Raw genomic sequence first — 19113 nt, forward strand, 5'->3', positions numbered from 1 at the left:
CAAACCCATCCCTGGCTGAGGCTGAGGCTTGAAGCTGACTTTGTGCAGTGCATCCCAAATGCCTTTAGGAAATGAAAACTCCATCCTGATCCTGGGGACTGATGGCAAAGCTGTTTCTTTGCCTTTGTCCTAAGCCGAAACCCAAGAAGCTTGAGAAAAAGGGGGTTATTTGAACCATCGACTGTGTAACATCAGGGGGAGAAACCATCTCTTGGGTCTTGTCTTTCAGGTCAAGGCTTCCACGTGGCTGTGGAGCTGCTCCCAAGGTTGGGATTTTGCCTTGTTGTTATCATTGCTCTTATTGTTGCTATTATTTTTACTATTATTATTATTATTAGTGGGTTTTGCCAGGAGGCAAAAGCAAAACCAGACGTAGGTTGAACAAACAGACCTAATTGCTAACACATGTCCTGCAGAATGTGCATCCTCTGGGATGGAGGGGAATAAACTGGGAAGGGCAACAGAGGGAAAATGGGGATGTTCACCTGGGGCTGGGGATGCCAAATGAAATGCTGATGTGGAGCAGGGATGACAGATCCCGTCACCTCTCCATCACGATAACTGCAGAGCAGAGGCTGTGCTGGGTCCTGCCCAAATCCGGCAGGATAAATCCTGCTTTCCAAGCAGAAAAAAGCCTTTTTCCCACTGGGGCAGCGCTGAGGATGTGTCAGTGATGGTAACCCCAGGTCAGGACTCAGCTGGGGCAGCTTTGCTGCAGTGGAGTGATGGAGACAAGCTCCAGCATCACTGCAGGAGCGGCTGCCAACCCTCTGGTGCTGCCGGCCCTCGCTGGTGACCTGCACCAGGCTAAACTTCCCCTCATCACCCTCCTCAGCCAGCAAAGTGACACGTTCCCACAGTTGCTGCTGCTCTGGGGGTTGGTGCTGAGGTTGCTTCAGGAGTTTTGTCTAATTACACATCACATCAGTGCCAAATCTGTGCAGCCGACTCCAACCTGGCAAGCAAAGAGCATGGATTTATGGCACACAAACTCCCACCTCCTTATTGGTGGCAGGAGCAGGGTTGTATCATTTTGGAGGTCTCCATCCCATCCTTTCACTCCTATAGATGTATAATCCTCAATGAAGCGATGGCAGAAGGAGGGACATGGTGTTTGTGGACCGAGGACCAAGTCAGCACCTCAGAGCTGAGTACATCAGGCAGCTGGTAAAGATTATAACCCTTAACTAGGTAAAGCCCTTGGAAACAGCTTTCCAGTGCCTCCTGGGGAAGATGTTGTGCTTGGATTTAGCCTAATTCATCTCAACTTCAGCCAAGCAAGCCTGGGAGGTGGATGGGCTCCCAAAGGGTTATTTAATGTGGCTTGATTATTTGTTATTTCAAGTTCCCCCCCATCCCCTTGTAACTGAATTCAACCCTGGTGAGAGGTGTTGGATTGACAGCGCTGGAAATATTAAGCCCTCAAGGAAAAGCTGTTGTGGGGGCATGGAAGGAACAAGGCTGTACGTGAGCCGAGTGTAAGGGGAGTGATTTGTACTAACAGCTGCTTTTTTGCTCTCAATTAAAAGATAGAGACCAAAGGGATTCAGCAAAGCTGCTGAGATGCTTTCAGGTGGCCAAAGCATCATGAATGGCTGGAGCTGGCTGAGTGATGCTCTGTCCCTGAGCCACCAGAGCCCTCAGGGCCCCATTTCAGTGCATAACTGCTATTGATGCTTAAATACTGCACATCTTCCTCAGCCCTTAAGTATGTTCTTCATTCACTTCAACACCTCCCTGCTCATGCCGCCTGTAAGCAAAGAACTTCCCACACATGCTGGGAGTTGCTGAATCAAGAGCCTTTGGGGTGTACAGAGCTGAGAAACTATCCTAAATATATCCCATCCCATGGCATAGAATGAGCTCTTTTTGCTTGCTAATAAACAACTTTGGCCTCTGCAACTCTCTATCATCCCAAATTATGGTCACTACAGGGACCACATCCTCATGACAGAGAGAATTCAGGCTCTCTGTGACATGTGTTGTCCAGAAGCAGCCCCATATGCTATAGAAAAACAGGCAGGGGAAGGACATGGGATGGAGGGGAAGATGCAGCGAGATGATGAGGAACGAGTAGGCTGAGTCTACTTAAGCCTGGTCCATGTGAGCATCTTAACGAAATCCCAGGGAATTTGGGAAAAAAGCCCAATATCCCATACTAGAATTAAGTGAAATTAGGGAGACTAAAGGCCACGTCTTCATCCATCTTCAGATTCCTCCAGGATTTAGGGTGAGGTGAGATCTGGGGTTTATGGGTCTTACTTGGGGTCATGCAGGATCAACGCAGCAAGGTATGGCCTTGATCATGGTATTCCCAAGCTGCCCATTAACCCCCTGGCTTCAGCACTCACTTTGGAAGTGAGGATATATTAGGCAGGAAAACAAACACGGACACTGAAAGACAGGGAAAACCTGGGCTGGGTTTTTCAATCCCAAAGGAGTGAGCAGAGAGCAAAGGAAACAAGGAGAAAGAAGAAAAACAAGGGAAGCCCAAGAGGGAGATGCTAATGCAAAGCAGCTGTTATCCCACCTGAATCCAGGGATTTTTGGCTACTCTGCATCCTCGGAGCAGCGCGGAGCAGCCAGAGCCCCTCCATGAGCTGGTGCCTGCAGAGGGGCAGGTACCACGGCTGCCAAAGGAGATGGGGAGGAAAGGAAATCACTTTTATGCTGTTTGCAGTGGGCTGGTTTTGTTGTTTGAAATGAGAAGGAATCTTTGGCTCAATCCCTTTTAAGCCTATTTTTTCCCTGCTTTTGAGGAAGAGAGAGAGAAGCAAAAAGAGACAACATGGATCTGCCTTCCAGCCCTTCGGACTGTCCCCTCAAGAGCAAGGACCTGATGTCTTGAAGAACATGTGAAACACATGTTTAAAGCATTTAAGCTGCTCTTTATTTAAAACAAAGTCCATCTCCAGTACAAATGATCCTTTCCTTTCCCTTTTCCTTTTTCCCTTTGCCCTTTTCTTTCCCCTTTCCCCTTTTCCCCTTCCTTTTTCCCTTTTCCCTTTCCTTTTTCCCTTTCCCCTTTTCCTTTTCCTTTCCCCTTTTCCTTTTCCCCTTTTCCTTTCCCCTTTCCCCTTTTCCTTTCCCTTTCCCCTTTTCCTTTCCCCCTTTTCATCCCCTTTCCCCTTTCCATTTTCCCTTTTCCCCTTTTCATTTCCCCTTTTCCCTTTCCTTTTTCCCTTTTCCTTCCCCTTTTCCTTTCCCTTTCCCCTTTTCCTTTCCCCCTTTTCATCCCCTTTCCCCTTTCCATTTTCCCTTTTCCCTTTTTCATTTCCCCTTTTCCCTTTCCATTTTCCCTTTTCCCTCTTCCTTTCCCTTTCCCTTCCCTCCCATCCCCAATGCAGATGCAATTAGACAGGCCCCAGGGATCTATAGGAATCCAGCAGAAGGTGGTTTTCCAGTCGCTGCCAACGTTTCCCATTTGGACCTGACACAGAAAAGCACTCAGCACCTCATGTGCATGTGTGGAGGAGTCAATGGGCTTGTTTCCTTTCAGTAAAGAATAACAAATCCACCATAAAGGCACATCCCTGCCCCTCGCTCTGCTTTGGGTACCACACTGCGCCTCTTCTTCCTCTCTTCCATCTCAGTTTCACATTCTTCCTGCTGCTGCAGAGCCACAAAGCACCAGGAATCCTGTTTCTGATTCATCCTGGTTCATCCTCTTCCTCCTCCTCCTCTGTGGTGTGGAGATGCAGCCCCAGCAAGGGTTAACTTCCAGCTGCCTTTTCCCATTTTCCCTTTTAATATTGCCTGTGAAAAAAAGCAAACAGAGGCGAATCCCACCCTCTCCCTGGAGACTCTTCCTTGGCTTGTTCCAGAGAACACGAAAGAATCATGATTTGTCCTATATTTTCTGTTTCAGCAGCCTCGGGGATGGAATAACGAGACACAAAGTGAACATGGAAAGCAATAAACCCACGTACTGAATAACTGGTAGAAGTGGAGAGGGAAGGAGATGATAAAGATACCCCCCGACAACATTCCCCCTGTGGCACTGAATGAACCAAACCTCACTTTGGGACAGAGGGATGCTGGGTGGGAATGAAACATGGACATGTAGGAAAAGGCTCTAAATCCTCCTTATTGTGGGTAGAGAGTCCAAATATTTGGGGATCAATCCTTTATGGAGCAGCAGTGAGATATTTCATCTTAATATGAGACTGTGTTTGCTCATATTAAGGTGAAACTCCCTAGGGATGGGATATTCTGGTTCTGCTTCCCACATGCTGCTATTTCCACCTCTCCATCATGCCTTTTGCACCTTTTAGTCCTCTCCCAATGGCATTTTTATCCCTTAAATCGATTTGCCTCTATCTATCTATCTATCTATTCATCTATCCACCTACCTATCTACCTACCTACATACCCTATCTATCTACATATCTATCTACATATCTATTTACATATCTGTCTACATATCTATCTATCTATCTATCTATCTTCTAGTCTTGTGGCTGTAGGGTTTTGTGCCAAACAACCTCTGAAGCTAGAAGCAATCTGGAGTTCTCACTCAAATCCAAGTTCAAGCCTACGTTATATATACAAAGAGCCAATATTGTGCTCCTCTGAGTAGAAATATTTAGGGTTTGGCTAAAATACTGTGGAAAATGATGCAAAGCAAGTGGCAAAATGAGGAAACAGCATTGCCAGGGGTGTGGGGCTCCTCCTTTCTCCACTTGCTGTCAGGTTTTACGTACTAAAGCACCAGAGGCAGCAGCTCATTGCCTACATCTGGTCACCCCCATCATGGTTTGGGCTACCCGAGTTCACATCTGGATGCAGCCAGTGTTCCCAAGGCCTTTTCACATCTCACTGAAAAGAGATCCCGTGTTTTGCTTTCCTGGAGAAGAGGATTTGTGTGGTTTTGCCCCTAATCTCCCATCTCCAAACTCCTGGAGCCGATAATGAAAAGCTTCCCTCTGCGTTGGGACTGTGGCTTTCCTAGATTAAGAACTGCTCCTCAAGGAAGCCCACAACCATAACAAATCCATTTGCTAAGATAACATTAGTTCAGTATGGTGGCTGCTTTCCTGCACATGCTGCAGCTTGGCTCCTTATGGAGACTAAGTATTCCCAACTCACAAACTCTCCTGAACCTCCGGAGTGTGCCCTGCAATGGTGACATCCATCCCAGCATGGATGATTTGGGCAACCTGATCTAGTTGAAGATGTCCCTGCTCGTTGCAAGTTGGACTAGATGACCTTGAAGATCCCTTCCAAGCCAAACTGTTCTATGATTCCATGACTTGAGTTGCATGCTGGGCTAAACTGGAGCCAAACAAGAGGTACCAGGATGGGTGAGGGGGTTTGGGGATGCTCCAGGCTGCACCATTGCCTCCTGCATCCCACCACCACTCAAAAAGGGCCAGTTCCAGCAGCTCCAGCAGCCACATCCCCCTTCCTTCCTCACCCACCATGGAGGAAAACCTTTTCCCTTACCCTCTTGGCACATCCCTGCCTGTTAAACATTAACATCTGCTGAGTCTAACCCAGTTAGCCGGGAGTGTTTGTACAGGCTTTGCAATCCCTGCTTCCATGTTTACTCACATTGGGATTGTTTAAAGCTGATCCAGCAGGGAAATGACTGTGGGTGGGTTTGGGAGGACTCAGGGCAAGGTGACATCTGTCCCCAAGCTTGGCATCACCTTGTTTCAGGGACACCAAACCCAACCCATGGATCGGGGTGTGACTAAAACAGGGAGTGCTGAGAGGAATGGGAATGGGGCAGGAGGATGATATATGGATGTTGCTGTGAAGGAGGGAGAGGTGCAGCATTCCCAGTTGGTGTCACCCCTGTTGGTGACAAGACCCCTCCAGACTCAGGGTTGGGAAGGCAAATGAGAGAGGAGATGATGCTCAAGGGCTCAGAATGGTTTGGGTTGGAAGGGACCTTAAATCTCATCCAGTTCCAACCCCCTGCCATGGGGAGGGACACCTTCCACTAGAGCAGGTTGCTCCAAGCCCCATCCAGCTCTCTCAGCCTCATGGATGCCCTTATTCCCCTATAAAGGTGAAAGTGAGGGTGTGGGATTGAAGTAGGAGGGAAAGAAATACTGATGGAGACCTTCTAGACATACAACCACAAACTGGGATGCTCCTGGGCTTTCAGCAACTGCTTAGAGACTCCAAACCTATGCCTTACCCTAAATTGTTCAAATCACATCCCAACACATCCTATAAATGCCAGTGGAGGAAGCAAGCAGCGCTCTGACTGCAGCTGATGGCAAGAGGATGGTTTCCCAGCAGGAAGCTTTTGGGGGCACAAGGATGGTGGGAAGAGCCATGGGCAGCTTGATGGATTGGCCTCAGACTTGCACTGCTGCAGGGGGAAGGGATGTTCCCCAGGGAGGAGGGAAACAGGAGCCTCAAAGGAGGGAGAAATTCCTTCTTATTCGCTGCTTTCTCCAGAAATCCAAAGATCACAAGTAGCCTGAGAAGGGGGCTGCTCAGCAGATGGGATTCGGGCCCTTTTGGGAAGCTTGCTGTTCTGCTGCTGGGAATCCATCATGGGAATGTGATCTCTGGAGGCTGCGAAGCTGCAGACCCAGGAGGGTTGTGCCTTGCCCTGAACCTTGGATGGGAGCCCAGCTCTGATCCTGCTCCATTTAAGCCGTGCCACTAAGCCCCTTCCCCAGCCTGTCTCTAGACAGTGCCCAGCTCTGCAAGGCCCCCCTGCGCCCCACAGGCTGGAGCCAGAGGCATTAACCCCCCCAACCATCCCCAGAAAGCCACTTTCTGTCCCCAAACCATGTCCTCATCCCCTTACTTCTTCAAAGCACTCCTGCATCCAAGCCAGTGTCATATCTGCTCTCATCAAAAGCTTTCCCAGTGTCCTTTCCCGGCACTGCTGGCTTCCTCCAGCCTTTTCTGGATGTCCCCTTGCCTGGGGACACTGTGCTCCTCGGCACAATCCCAGCCCTCCTGCTCATTGCACAACCTGGGTCGAACGCCAAGATCTGCGAATTGGATGGGATTTCTCACTGGGATGCTCCAAATGATCCTTATGGGCAACTGATTTACCTCCTTTGTGGCCCCTTGAGCAATCTGTATAAACCAGAGCATTGGCCTCAAGCTGTGGCTGCTCAGATACTCCCAAATGGCCACATTTTGTCTGGGGAGGGGAAAAATAAGGTGCATTTTCCATCAATTTCAGGCAAATTTGGTCCAGACTGCAGGGATTCTGGGATTAAAGCTGGGACAGGGCATTGGATGGTGCAAGCCTGGGCAAGAACAGCAGGAAAGCTCATGGAAAAAGGGGAATCAAAGGTCTTCACTGGGGTTTCAAACTGTAGAGATTAGAAGTCTATCTTTTTCCCCCATCCCTTATCTAAACCCAAAGGCAGCACCTCACTGGGACACGATTCAGGCAGCACTAAGCATCCTTATATCCAGCATCCTGCACAGGCTCAGGGGAATTAACAACTGGGACAAGAGTCTTCCAGGCTCTGGGACATTCTGGGAAGAGTTGCAACCCCCTGAGCTCCAGCCAGCTCATTCCTTTGGTTTTCCTGCGAAAAATCCCAGCTTAGGACCTGCTTGGCAGAGCTTTGCCTCCTCCCAGCTCCCTGTAAAGGAGGGAAACAAGTTGGGTTGAGCAATTGGTGGGTCCCAATAAACAGGAGTTGGAAATTGAAGGGGTGGTTTTGGGTTGTGCTTTAAGCATCTCTGCATGGAGAGGAACATGGGTTGCCCCTGGGGTGGTGCCTCCCCTGAGCATTGGTTTCATTCTGGAGCACTTAATGCCTTGTGTTTATGAGAGCAAGCAAATATTTACTTGGGGATGAAGGAGCAGGGAGAGGGGATGGGATTTTATAGGCCCTGGTTTGGAAAGAGGCTTCTAGAGAAATAACAGGGGATTAAAGATCAAACCCAAAAAGCACCATCAACAACAACCCAGCACTGAGCACAATAAGGTCTGCACCACCCCGAGGATGGTGCTGGATGCTGGAGAGCCCAACAGGAGCCAGCCCTTCCCTGTGTTCCATGGCTTTACGTTGTTAGTTGAGCTCTCCTCAGGATTTGACCTTTTACAAAGCCCTACCCCAGGCTTTCACCTCCTGCTTCCACAAGGAGGGACATTTGGGGGTGACGCTGATGCTGGTGGCTCTTGAAAACGGGCTTAGATGAAACCCAACCGGAGCTGCTGGCAGAGAGCAGGAGGAATTCCGGCATGGAACAGCAGCAGCCTGGATCCTGGCCGGCTGGGCTCTTGCTCCTGACTTGCAGGGTAGAAATATGAAGTGCTAATTCCCTTTTCCCTAGGGATCTGGGCCAGCGTGAGCCGGGGTTATCAGGCACCCTACAGAAAGGCCACGCACGGGGGGGAGCGGCGCTATTCAGCCCCACAGCACAGCCAGTTCAGCTCTTTTGCCTTATTGTTAAAGGGCATTTTGTTTGCAATGAGAAAAGGGCCCAAACCAGTGACATCCCTGAGAAAGGCATGTCTGTGCCCCGCTGCCATAAGACCCTTTTTGTGCCCCTGATCACCAGGCTGCAGTGACATTGTATTGGTGCTACGATGCGCCGACGTACACAGGCTGGGCATTGTGAGAGGCATTTCCAAGGGCAGATCAGGGCCTGGCCATGCTGTGGAGTGTCAGCACGACCCTCTCCCTTGGCACGAGCTCCTGGGGAAATCAATGGGGTATTGTCTGCTAAGGGCACGGCATACAGCAGAGAACAGCTTGGAGTGGTGGCAGAGAGGTTAAGATCATTGCTGGGCTGCACTTGCAGCCTAGAAACCAAGCATGTCCTGGGCTGCATCCCCCGCAGCGTGAGCAGCAGGTCGAAAGAGGGGATTCTCCCCCTTTACTCCCATGAGTTTCCACCCCCTCACTTGCAAAACACCAAAAGATCCAACAAATGCAGCCACTGTCACTGATTACCTCAAAACCTGCTGGCACAAGGCTTCTAAATAACTCCTAAACCACCCCTCTCACTGCTGTACCCCATGTAAGGACCTTGCTCTTGCTCCTCTACTTATGGAAGCCACAAGCATGGTGAAGTCAATGGAAGTTTCAAGAAGGATGGGGTTGGGGCTGGAAGGAATCCGCAATCTAAATGCCCCCAGACTCTGTAGACATCAGGACATGGACCTGACCCAATGTGCTTGTTGCAGATGACGAGTGGGTTTGTCCAGCAAAGCCCTCCCTGGCTGCAAGGAGGGATCACACCAGGAGAGGACCTGGCACTGTGGACACAACTATGGGGATCAGGCCATGTGCAGGGATGATGCCACCACCAAGGAGTACAGCTTGATGCTCCGCTTGGCCTCTGAGAGGCAAAAGTCTGCCTTGCTGAGGTTGCTGAGATCCCATTGCTGAGCTCTGGGGGCATCTGATTAAAGGAAGGGGTCTGTACTCAACCACAGGAAGAAGGAGGCAATGTCAGGACCGAGCAGCTCTGTTCCCAAATTCCTGCTTCATGCACATGGTATGATTTTCCCCGCTTGAATTCCTCACATCTATTCAGACCACATCTGACTCCTATCCCCAGCATGTCTGGATGACTGGTTAGAGAAAAGTAAAGCTGGGAGGATGGAGATAAGGTTTCTGATGCTGGAAATCACTTTATCCCCTTGGTCCTGGGGGCTACCTGCAGCACGTCAGAAATCCTCTACGGAAAATCACAGGCTTCTCCAAGGCTCCCAAGAAAGCCCTGCTTCCCTGCCTATCTCACAGCACACTGATGCTCTGCAGACAAAATCTCCCTCCATGCCCAACACAGATGATGTTTTCTGTGTCTCAGCCCCACCATAAACAATGAGTCAGCTAATCCAAACCACATGGCTGGAGGTCAACCCAGGGCATGGGCCCGATCTTGAAAAGCACAATCACAACTCCAGCAAAACCAGTAAGAATCAGACACTGGTGGAGAAACACCCTCCTGCTCGTGTGGCAGCAGAGCTGAGGCCCCTCGGTGTCACCCAGTGTCAGGGCTGGTGGCACCAACCTGGGGATGCTCCTCAGGGATGTGCTGGCTTCCTCCGTCCCCTGGTCTGCATTGCTTGGCAGCTGCTTCTGCCTGTGCAGTCTCTGGATCAACTTCTCCACTGTCTTGCTGCTCCATCCCTCTTCCTTTAGGGGTTATTTCCATCCCCATTTGGGGCTCCCCTTTCTTCTGTTTCCCTCTTCCTCACCTTTCTCCCTTCCAAAAGCCTGGCTTGGACATGCTTGCATGGAGGAAAATCCAAGCCCCAGCCAGCTGCCAGCTCTGCCTTTGGCCTATTGCTCTGGTTTCATGTTTGACTCTTAATTCCACAGTTTATACAGCAGAGAGCTCCGGGCCAAAGCGAACATCTCAGGAACCTGCCAGAAACCTCAGCTTTTCCTAAGCTCCATAAACAGCTTCCTGCCTCCATCCCTGCACCTGCTGCCTGCGCCATGCCGCAGGATGGGGATGCTGGTCCATCCTGGGGGGATGGATGTCCCTGGGGCTCTCCACGCTGCCCTGCAAACACTGCACTGCTCTCTGTGCCAATGGGAAATGAGCTAATGACATCGCTCCCTCAGGATCAGGCTGTTTTTCCTGGCAGGTTGGGCACCAGCCCTGTCCAAAAACGTGCATTCCTGCTCTAAGTTGTTTGCACAACTTCTTTATCCTGGGGTGTTTCACAGGCTGGAGCATCCTTTAAGGGCTTGGTGCCCACACGGCCGGTGCCTGATCCCTGTGCTTGGAATCTGGGTCTGAAGGAGGAAGATTTGTTATTGCTGGTCCCTTCCTGCAACATCTGAGTGTTGTGACAGGCTTACTTGAGGCTGGAGCAGTGGAGAAATTCAGTGTCAGTGTCAGCACCTGCGTGACCATGGGGCAATGCAGGAGGCAGGCAAGGAGGGAATGGGGACAGGGGTGAAGGTGTCCCAGGCAAAGGGATGCCCAGGAAAGCACCAGCATGTAAGCCATGGGAAGAGAAGAAAGGAAAACACTCCTTGCTTACCTGAACCATTGGATTCCATACTTTTCCATTTCCACATGAGTAAAACCAAAGCAACCACTTGCAGTGACTTAGTGATGGAAGTGGAACATCTAAGAGAAGAGAAAGCAAATGCTATGGTTAGGAGCTTTACCTTCCCAGGGCACTGAGATACTCCTTGTACACTGAACTACAATGTCTTTTTTCCTGTCCCTTTCCCTCCCTGGATGTTTTCTGCACAAACAAAACCTCAGATGCCAACAAGCAGCAGGATCAGGGTCTGAGGTGCTTATTCCTGAGTGATGTGTTTGAGATGAAGTCAGTGAGATGCACTAAGCTGTGCCTCAGTTTGCTCTATCTGCAGTGGCACTTTTGGAGCAACAAATGCTTTCTAATCCTCCTCCTGACCAGCTTTTGCTGGGGATGGACCACTTCATCCTGGTGAGGATGCTGCAAATTACTGAGCACCATCTGCTGGCACTTTATGTATTAGCTCACTATTTACCTGGATGTGACATGGGACATCCTCTTCCTCATTGCTTTGCTCAACAGCCAAACAACTTCTTCTCCATGTGGTCTTGCTCATCCCTGCTCATCCCTGCACTGAGGCTTTCTGTGGGTGTTCCACATGGGGAGGACCTGAAATACACATGAAAGGTGGGATAAGAAAACCAGCGTGTGATGGGTAAACTGTTGCTCTGCAGAAGACCAAGGCAAAACCTCGCTTTGGGGGCAGGACTTCACCCATAAACCAATCATAATGGTGAATTCAGAGCTTAAATTCATTACACTGGTGCTGTCCTTCCCGAATGGGAGATGAAAACCAGGAGATTGTGCAGGGTTTTACTGCAGGACATAAAGCCGTTTCCTCCTGTATAAATCACCTGGATATTTTAGCTCGCCCTGAGGCCTAAAACAATGATTCCAGACTCCAGTTTGCTGCTTGGTAATTCCTCCTGGCAGCTGGCTCCATCCATCTCCAGCACAGGCACGTAACTCAAGCCTGGGACAAGTGTTGATTTACAGCTTCAGCAAGGAAATCAGCAGAAAATCATGGCAGTGCAAACTGATGTTTTCCTTCTCATGTGCAAGGTGAAAGGTCCTGGGACTGAGAACAACAGCCCTCGGGCTCATGTGGGGAGACAAACCACAGGCTGTTCTCACCCGTGTCTTCCAACTCCTAAAGGGCTACAGGAAACCTGGAGAGGGGCTTTGGACAAGGGATGAAGGGACAGGACAAGGGGAATGGCTTTAACCTGCCAGAGGGGAGATTGAGATGAGCTCTGAGGCAGAAGCTCTTCCCTGTGAGGGTGCTGAGGCGCTGGCACAGGGTGCCCAGAGAAGCTGTGGCTGCCCCATCCCTGGCAGTGTTCAAGGCCAGGTTGGACACAGGGGCTTGGAGCAACCTGCTCTAGTGTGAGGTGTCCCTTCACGGTCCTGAGGACTCCCTCAAGGACCTGTAAATCCACATGAAATCCAACTTACTACAGAGGAAGCAGAGGGCAATGATGCTCTTTAGGTGCATTAACCATTATACGGGCTGACTCTGGAGCAGTGTAAAGGAGCCTGTGTTTCCCAGCATGTCCGTCTCTCCTGTGTGCTGCTCTGCTGCCACTACAGGAATGTGAAGTTTTCGGGAGTTCAAAGCCCCTCTTTCCAGTCTGGGCTGTGTGATCCAAGCCAAAGTGCAGCCTTAATCCATCATCCACAAAAAGGGATGTTTGTATATTTGTGTAAAATGACAGATTGGAGAGACCCAGAGCTGGAAACCAGATGCTTTCCCAAGAAATTAGAAGAGCTAAGGATTTAGAAATGCAGGAACACAGGGAAGAAAACATCGCTGTGGCTACTGCCTTGAAAAATGCTGATCCTTGGCTTTCCAGAGCCTGTTGAATGGGAAAAGGCAGCATCTCCATGAGCATCACAGATGAATCAAGGAAGATGAGATGAGGTCCCACAGTAAGTCAGTGCTGGAGTGGAAAGCAGCAGCCAGTTGTCCCTCTGGCTGAGAAAAGGTTCTTAGTTTTCAGTTCCCAATTGTTTCACCATAAATAAGTCCTTCCTGGGGCCTGTAAGCCAGCAAGTGAACATCCATCATCATTTAGAGCTCACTTTTCCAAACAAATATCCATCAGAAAGGGTGGATATCACATGAAGAAGTTGGTCTCTGTGAAGTCTCTTCACCGCATCGTCCCACTGGTTCCTCTCCAGGTTGAAAAGCAAAGGATAGTAGAGGGCTGAAACCCTTCATGAAGTGCTACCAAGCTATGAAAGCACGTGGTGATTTCCTTCCTGGCTTGGATTTCTTTCTTTCCTTGTGGTTTTTTCCTCTATAACTGTTTGGATTTGGTCATAAGCAGGAAAAGCTGCTCTTGTTAGAGCTGAAAATCCCCCCTTAGAGCCAGAGCTGCGAGATCTGAGGTGAGGCTTGGGCTGTGCAGATGGAAAGGAAACCTCCTGCATGATCCCAGGAAGAGAGGCAGTTCCTGCTGTCCTCCAGCATCTCTTGATGATCCCAAAGGTCTTTTCCAACCGAGCTGATTCTATGCTTCTATGATCTCGTGGGCACAAGCCTTGTTTGGGGCTGTGGGATGCTCTTCGCACCCTCTGTTAAAAGCCACCCAAAGTGGACTGAAATCCCTCTGTGCATTTCTGCAGGGCTTTACCAGCCTTCAAACAGCCCCTGGGAGGAGAAGCAACTCCCCACCACAGTCCCATCCACATGGGGGATGTGAGGAGAAAGCATTCCCATCCTGATTGAGCAAAGGATGCTGCTCCATCCATCGCTGGGGACACATTCCCGGTGGGATGGTGGCTGAGAGCCAGGCAGGGTGTTAACAGTTTGATGTTAAAGCTGCTACAAACGTGCAGGGGAAGCTGGAAAGCAGCTGAGTCTGTAAAAAGGAAGATCAGGCCCCAGGTGCTACCCAGGAACAGGGGAAATTGCTTTTCTTCTGCGTTTTGGAAGTGCTGGGAAGCTTCCCAGCCACCAACATGGGATCAACTGTCAGTCCCTGGGTCCTGCTGGTCCACTGGAAAACCATTGGGATTTGTTGTGCTGCCTCGTGCATGTAAGAGGGGGTTTGTGCACTGATGTGCCCAGGGTTGAAGCATTCCCTGTTGTTCCCAAAGGCCCATGCAGAGAATCCTGTTTCGTGATGAGCCACGTGTCTGATGGGGGTGACCACTGGTATGTGTGGCAATGCCAGAAGTGAATGAAACCCCTCCCTGGGGAAAGGGCTCAATTGCTTTTGGCTGCAAAATTTGCAACATTTACATGATTTTTTCCCCAAAATATCTCCTTGGAAAATGCCTCCTGTGTTGGGATTCCAAGCACAAGAAGCCCACGCTTTGGATTGTGCAAGGTATCATTTTTAGCTTTGAAAGCTGCCTAATTTTAGCCAAACGTGGGGAACAGACTTGGAATAGGATCCGTGGCCACTGGAAGGGCTTAAGAGAGCTTTGAGGAGTCTGCTGACAAGGGAGTGTTGGCCTGTTGTCACCTTTCAGTTGCAATGAGTTGAGCTTGCTGCTGCAAGACAAGCAGTAGGGAGGAGGACACATGAGCCCTTGCAGTGATAGGTGCTGTGGAAGCACGGATCCAGAAGACCATCCCTGCAGTAAACTGCTCATCCACAAGGATCTGGGGTGCTCCTGCCTTCTCCTGAGCTTGCAGACTGCTGGAAATGAAGGTTGGAAGGAAGGGATGGGGAGGAAAAAGAGCAGAAAAGATAAAAGGACAGAGAGAATCACTGGGTTTTACCACTGAATGTCTTTCTTTGAGTGGGAGCTGCTTTAATAATATGCACAAGGAGTGAATAATACCTTAAAATATTCCCAGAGAATGAATAATATGGAATAATGTTCACAGAGCATTTATTTGACTAATTTCCCTTAGTGTTTTTGGATCAGGATCTAACAGCCCTGGATCTTAAAGGGGAGATCTGCATTTGACTTCCTTGGGTCTGGATCAGGCCCCAAACACCTCAAAATCCCCATGTTCAAGGAAGCAGAACCAAAGGGTCACCCAATATACCTGCAGTAAATGGTTGGGTCACTTTTCCCTGCTGATCCACAAACACATTATGTGCCAATAAATGGAAGCAGAAGTGGCTTGGCCAGATGTTCCATAGGGGCCCCAGGGAGTTGTGGTGCAGAAAGGGTAAAATGGGGGGGGGGGGGGAAGGGGAAAAAGAAGCCCATAAAACCTAAAATATTAACATCCCAAGCTCGTGTGCAGCAGCTGTGCCCCTGTTATGGAGTGAGGTGCAATGCCCTGGCTGGGGAGACGTGCCAAAAGCAGGATATGGGAAAAGAGTGTTTCAAACCCAGGTGGATGAAACCTTTATTCCTGTCTAAATTACATCTGAATGCTCTGGCTACTCTGGAGGTGTTGGTGGGACACGCTGGGGTTGAACGAGGTTGGGGTGAGGGTCCCCAGGGTGTCCTGCTAACCATGTCCAGTGACTCTTACGGCTCTGGTGTCTCTTTGTCATAGAATCCCAGACTGGTTTGGGCTGGAAGGGACCTTAAAGCTCATCCTTAAAGCCACGGTCAGGGACACCTTCCACTAGAGCAGGTTGCTCTAAGCCCCATCCAACCTGTTTTGTCCCCTCCCCAGGCCACCCTTCCCCATCCTCCTGTTATGTGCAACCCACTTTTGCCAGCTACAACACCCCACCCTTGTGCCCTGTGTCACCTCTAACTCCTCCAGCTCAGCTCCATCCTGATTTCAGGGCTGGGATGGTCACCAAAGCAGCTCCTTTTCCAGGCAGTTGGACATCTCCTGGTGTTTGTCCCATGGGTACTGCTCCTGTCTCCCATGGGAGAAGCAGGCAGGTTGAATGTCTCTGCACATCCTGCAAGGCTGGGCTTGCTCCTCTTCCAAACCATGCAGATCCCTCTCAGAGCTTCTTGAGCTGAGGAATCACTGTGAATTAATCATGAATTAAAGCCTTGGTTACTCTGACAGCATAAATCACATGTGATGTGTGCCCTGAGCACCCTCCATGCTGCTCTGCCACCCCAGACCCACCTGGTGACACTTGGGTGCAAGATGCCACCCTGCAAATAACCCCCTCCATAGATATGTCTGGCATGGGGTGCACAGACTGATGTGTTGAGCAGTATGGCCATTTAGGGGGGGCTGATGGGCAGTTTGACCAAGAAGAGGTAACAGATGGGCTGTGTGGGTACAAGAAGGAAGTGGGTACAAGAAGGAAGCAAAGCTCAGCCTTTACCATGGTGGGCAATGGGTCTGAGTGCTCCTTAACCCACCAGAAAGTGGAGTTTTACAGATAAAGAAGGCCCCTTTGTTTTGTTTTTGCAGCTGGAAAGAGAAGGGAACGTTCCCACAGAGGAAACACCCTATTTACTGGGGTTTTAATCCTTTCTGCTTGTACTGTGGTTGAGCTGAGCTGCACCAAGTCCCTCCAGTTCTCCCCAACGCAGGATTTTCTCACTTTCCAGTAAACTGCAGTTACCATGGAGAGGGCTGAGACAAGCCAAATGCAAAACATTGGAAACTACACCCAAACTCCGTGCAGCCATATCAAACAGTTAATTAGAAAGAGGGTCCATGTGTTTCCCATTCCCTGGAATGGTTTGAATCAATTGCCCTTGTGATTTATCACCTGCTTGCTGTGTGAACGGTTCAGCTCCGCTCTCGTGCATGTTTCTCTGCTGTACAGAGGAAGAGAAAAAGGGGATACTGAGAACTTTCAGAACAAGCCAATCATCAAATAACCAATTCTCCCAGTATAAATCTCCCACTGGAATGACACGCTTTGGATCTCGGTGGGATTTCTAGCCTTTGGCAACAGGGAAAAAGGAGAGGGAGCTTTTGCCTTGCTTTGATTCTGGTGTGGAAGATCCCACTGCGCCTGGCCATTCCCAGGGCTGTGTTAGACTGTGCCCAGATGGAAAGTCAGACCAGTGTGTTTCCCTGGGGCTGCTTCCTTTCCCACTGCATGTGAAGTTGAGCGGACAGAGGGAGAAGAAGAAGAAATCCACGCTTCCCACAAGATCATGGAATCATGGAATGGTTTGGGTTGAAGAGACCTTAAAGCTCATCCAGCTCCAACCCCTGCGACGGGCAGGGACACCTTCCACTAGAGCAGGTTGCTCCAAGCCCCTGTGTCCAACCTGGCCTTGAACACTGCCAGGGATGGGGCAGCCACAGCTTCTCTGGGCACCCTGTGCCAGCGCCTCAGCACCCTCACAGGGAAGAGCTTCTGCCTCAGAGCTCATCTCAATCTCCCCTCTGGCAAGTTAAAGCCATTCCCCTTGCCCTGTCCCTACATCCCTTGTCCAAAGCACCTCTCCAGGTTTCCTGTAGCCCATTTAGTACTGGAAGACTGTTATAAGATCTCCTCTTGAGGCATGAAGTTGTTACCCAGTAAGAGGTGACACCTCATTGCACACTGTGATGGTGGCAGAGGTGCTTCGTTGACATGGCAAAGTGGAAAGCGGGTGGCCAAGCAGGTAACAGCAACATATCGATGGGAAAGCACCTGGAAAGTTCCATTCCTGAGCCTGCTGTGTCCTTCCCTGCTCCCCCTGCACAAGGCAGAGGGGGAAAAACACACCTTGGTCTTGCCTTGCATGCAAGTGCTTTGAAGCAGGGGTGGTTCCTCCCGCAGGGACAGCCCTAGCATCCAAAAGAGATGTCTCGGAGGAGATCCCTTTGTGTTTCGGCTCTTTCCAAAGCAAGCTGACCTGCTTTTCTCTCTGCCATCTCCTTTTGCCAAGTGATGCCTTTGCAGTGGATTCACAAGCCAGGATCACCCAAGATGAACATGGGAATATCGGAGTCATCCATTCCCCTGCCCTGGTGAAATCTCCTGGCTGGGATGTGTGGGGCTGATTGGGAATCCTGCACATTTACCTAACACATCCCCCAAAGCAGCTGTTGGCCTGGAAGGTGGCTGCACCTCTCCTGATCCACATTCCACCTTTCCTGCCAAGACTGGGGGAGAGGGGGAAGAAAAGCTGCTTTCCTAGCATTAGCAGATGATTGAAAAACCTTGCAGCAAGCCCAGCCAAGTGTGAGAGATACCAGCTCCTCCAAGAGAGACCCAGAAGGGTTTGACTGGGGGGTGTGGGAGGGAAGGTCCCACTTAAGAGGGTTGGGAATGAAGGTTTTTCCCTCCTACAGTAGAGGATGCAACAGAGGAAATCTCTATTTGAGGGGAAACTGAGGCAGAGACAAGAAGCGGAGCTGAAACAGTCCTTTATCCACATCCTCTGCTCCCACAGTGAACATATAATGCACACACTGGCTTAGCTTGAAGCCTCTTTACCTTATCACTGCTCTGCTTGCAGCCTCACTTCTGCCCCAACCCTGGCCATATGAATGCAGCAACATCTCTGTCTGGCACATGGGGGGATCTGCTCCATGGCTTCAGATGGGGCTGAGGGCTGGAGAACGTCTCCTTCTTCAACAGAAAAGGTCAGGTTTGTGCCTCCAGTTTCCCCTCTCACTGCAAAGGAAATAGCTGGTGGTAAGGGGTGCGTGGTGCTGCCTTGGGAAGGTGTGAAGCATGGAAAGGGATGAAAACCCCACAGGGATGCTTTGTTCTGGCTGGGAAGTTGCTGTTTCTATTGCCTGGGCCCCTGCAATCTGCAAGGAAGGAAACTGGCCTCAAGCAGCAGGAAAAAAGAGACATTTCCCAGGAATTTCCACAAGTTTTCCCACCCTGGGAATAAACAGAAGCAGTGGGGGTGTGCCCTGAGGTTGCTGCAACCCTTGGCACTACCAGGGTTAAGTAGGGATGCTTTGGGGACAATCCTGCTGTAGTTCAGGGCTGCTCCTTAAGCTGGGAAGCTTCTGCACTGGATTTCGTCTCAGCCTTGCAGCAGCGACCCTGTGAAACCACAAGGAAGCCACTGACGCCTCATTTTGGGGCTGTGGGATGCTCCCCCCAGCCTCAGGCTGTCAGCAGGAGCAAGCTCTGCTCACTGCTCCAGGCCCCTCTGATGGCAATGGACGTGGGGTTTAGGGCTGCCGCTGGGCAGAGCTGCTTGTGGGGAGCTTCCCAGCAAAGCCAAGTGAAGAACAGGCTGTTTCCACAAGGAAAAAGGAGAGAGGTTCTGCTGAAGGCCCCGAAACCTCCCAGTAGGAAGGAAGAACATGGCAGAGAGGTTTGCAAGGCAAAAGGGAATGAGGCTTGCGGAGAGGAATGACCTCTGTGAAG

General features: G+C 50.3%; 1 long non-coding RNA gene across 1 annotated transcript; it reads right to left on the bottom strand.

The window, feature by feature from the left end:
- Positions 1 to 3342: 3342 nt before the first annotated feature.
- On the bottom strand, positions 3343 to 15811 carry LOC115616393. Its single transcript, XR_003994287.1, has 4 exons — positions 15618 to 15811; positions 11424 to 11557; positions 10943 to 11031; positions 3343 to 3756 (listed from the first exon to the last, which is right to left on the bottom strand). It is a non-coding gene; the product is annotated as an uncharacterized LOC115616393 (long non-coding RNA).
- Positions 15812 to 19113: the final 3302 nt, after the last annotated feature.

The sequence above is a fragment of the Strigops habroptila genome, chromosome 17, assembly GCF_004027225.2.
Source record: "Strigops habroptila isolate Jane chromosome 17, bStrHab1.2.pri, whole genome shotgun sequence".
NCBI lineage: Eukaryota > Metazoa > Chordata > Aves > Psittaciformes > Psittacidae > Strigops > Strigops habroptila.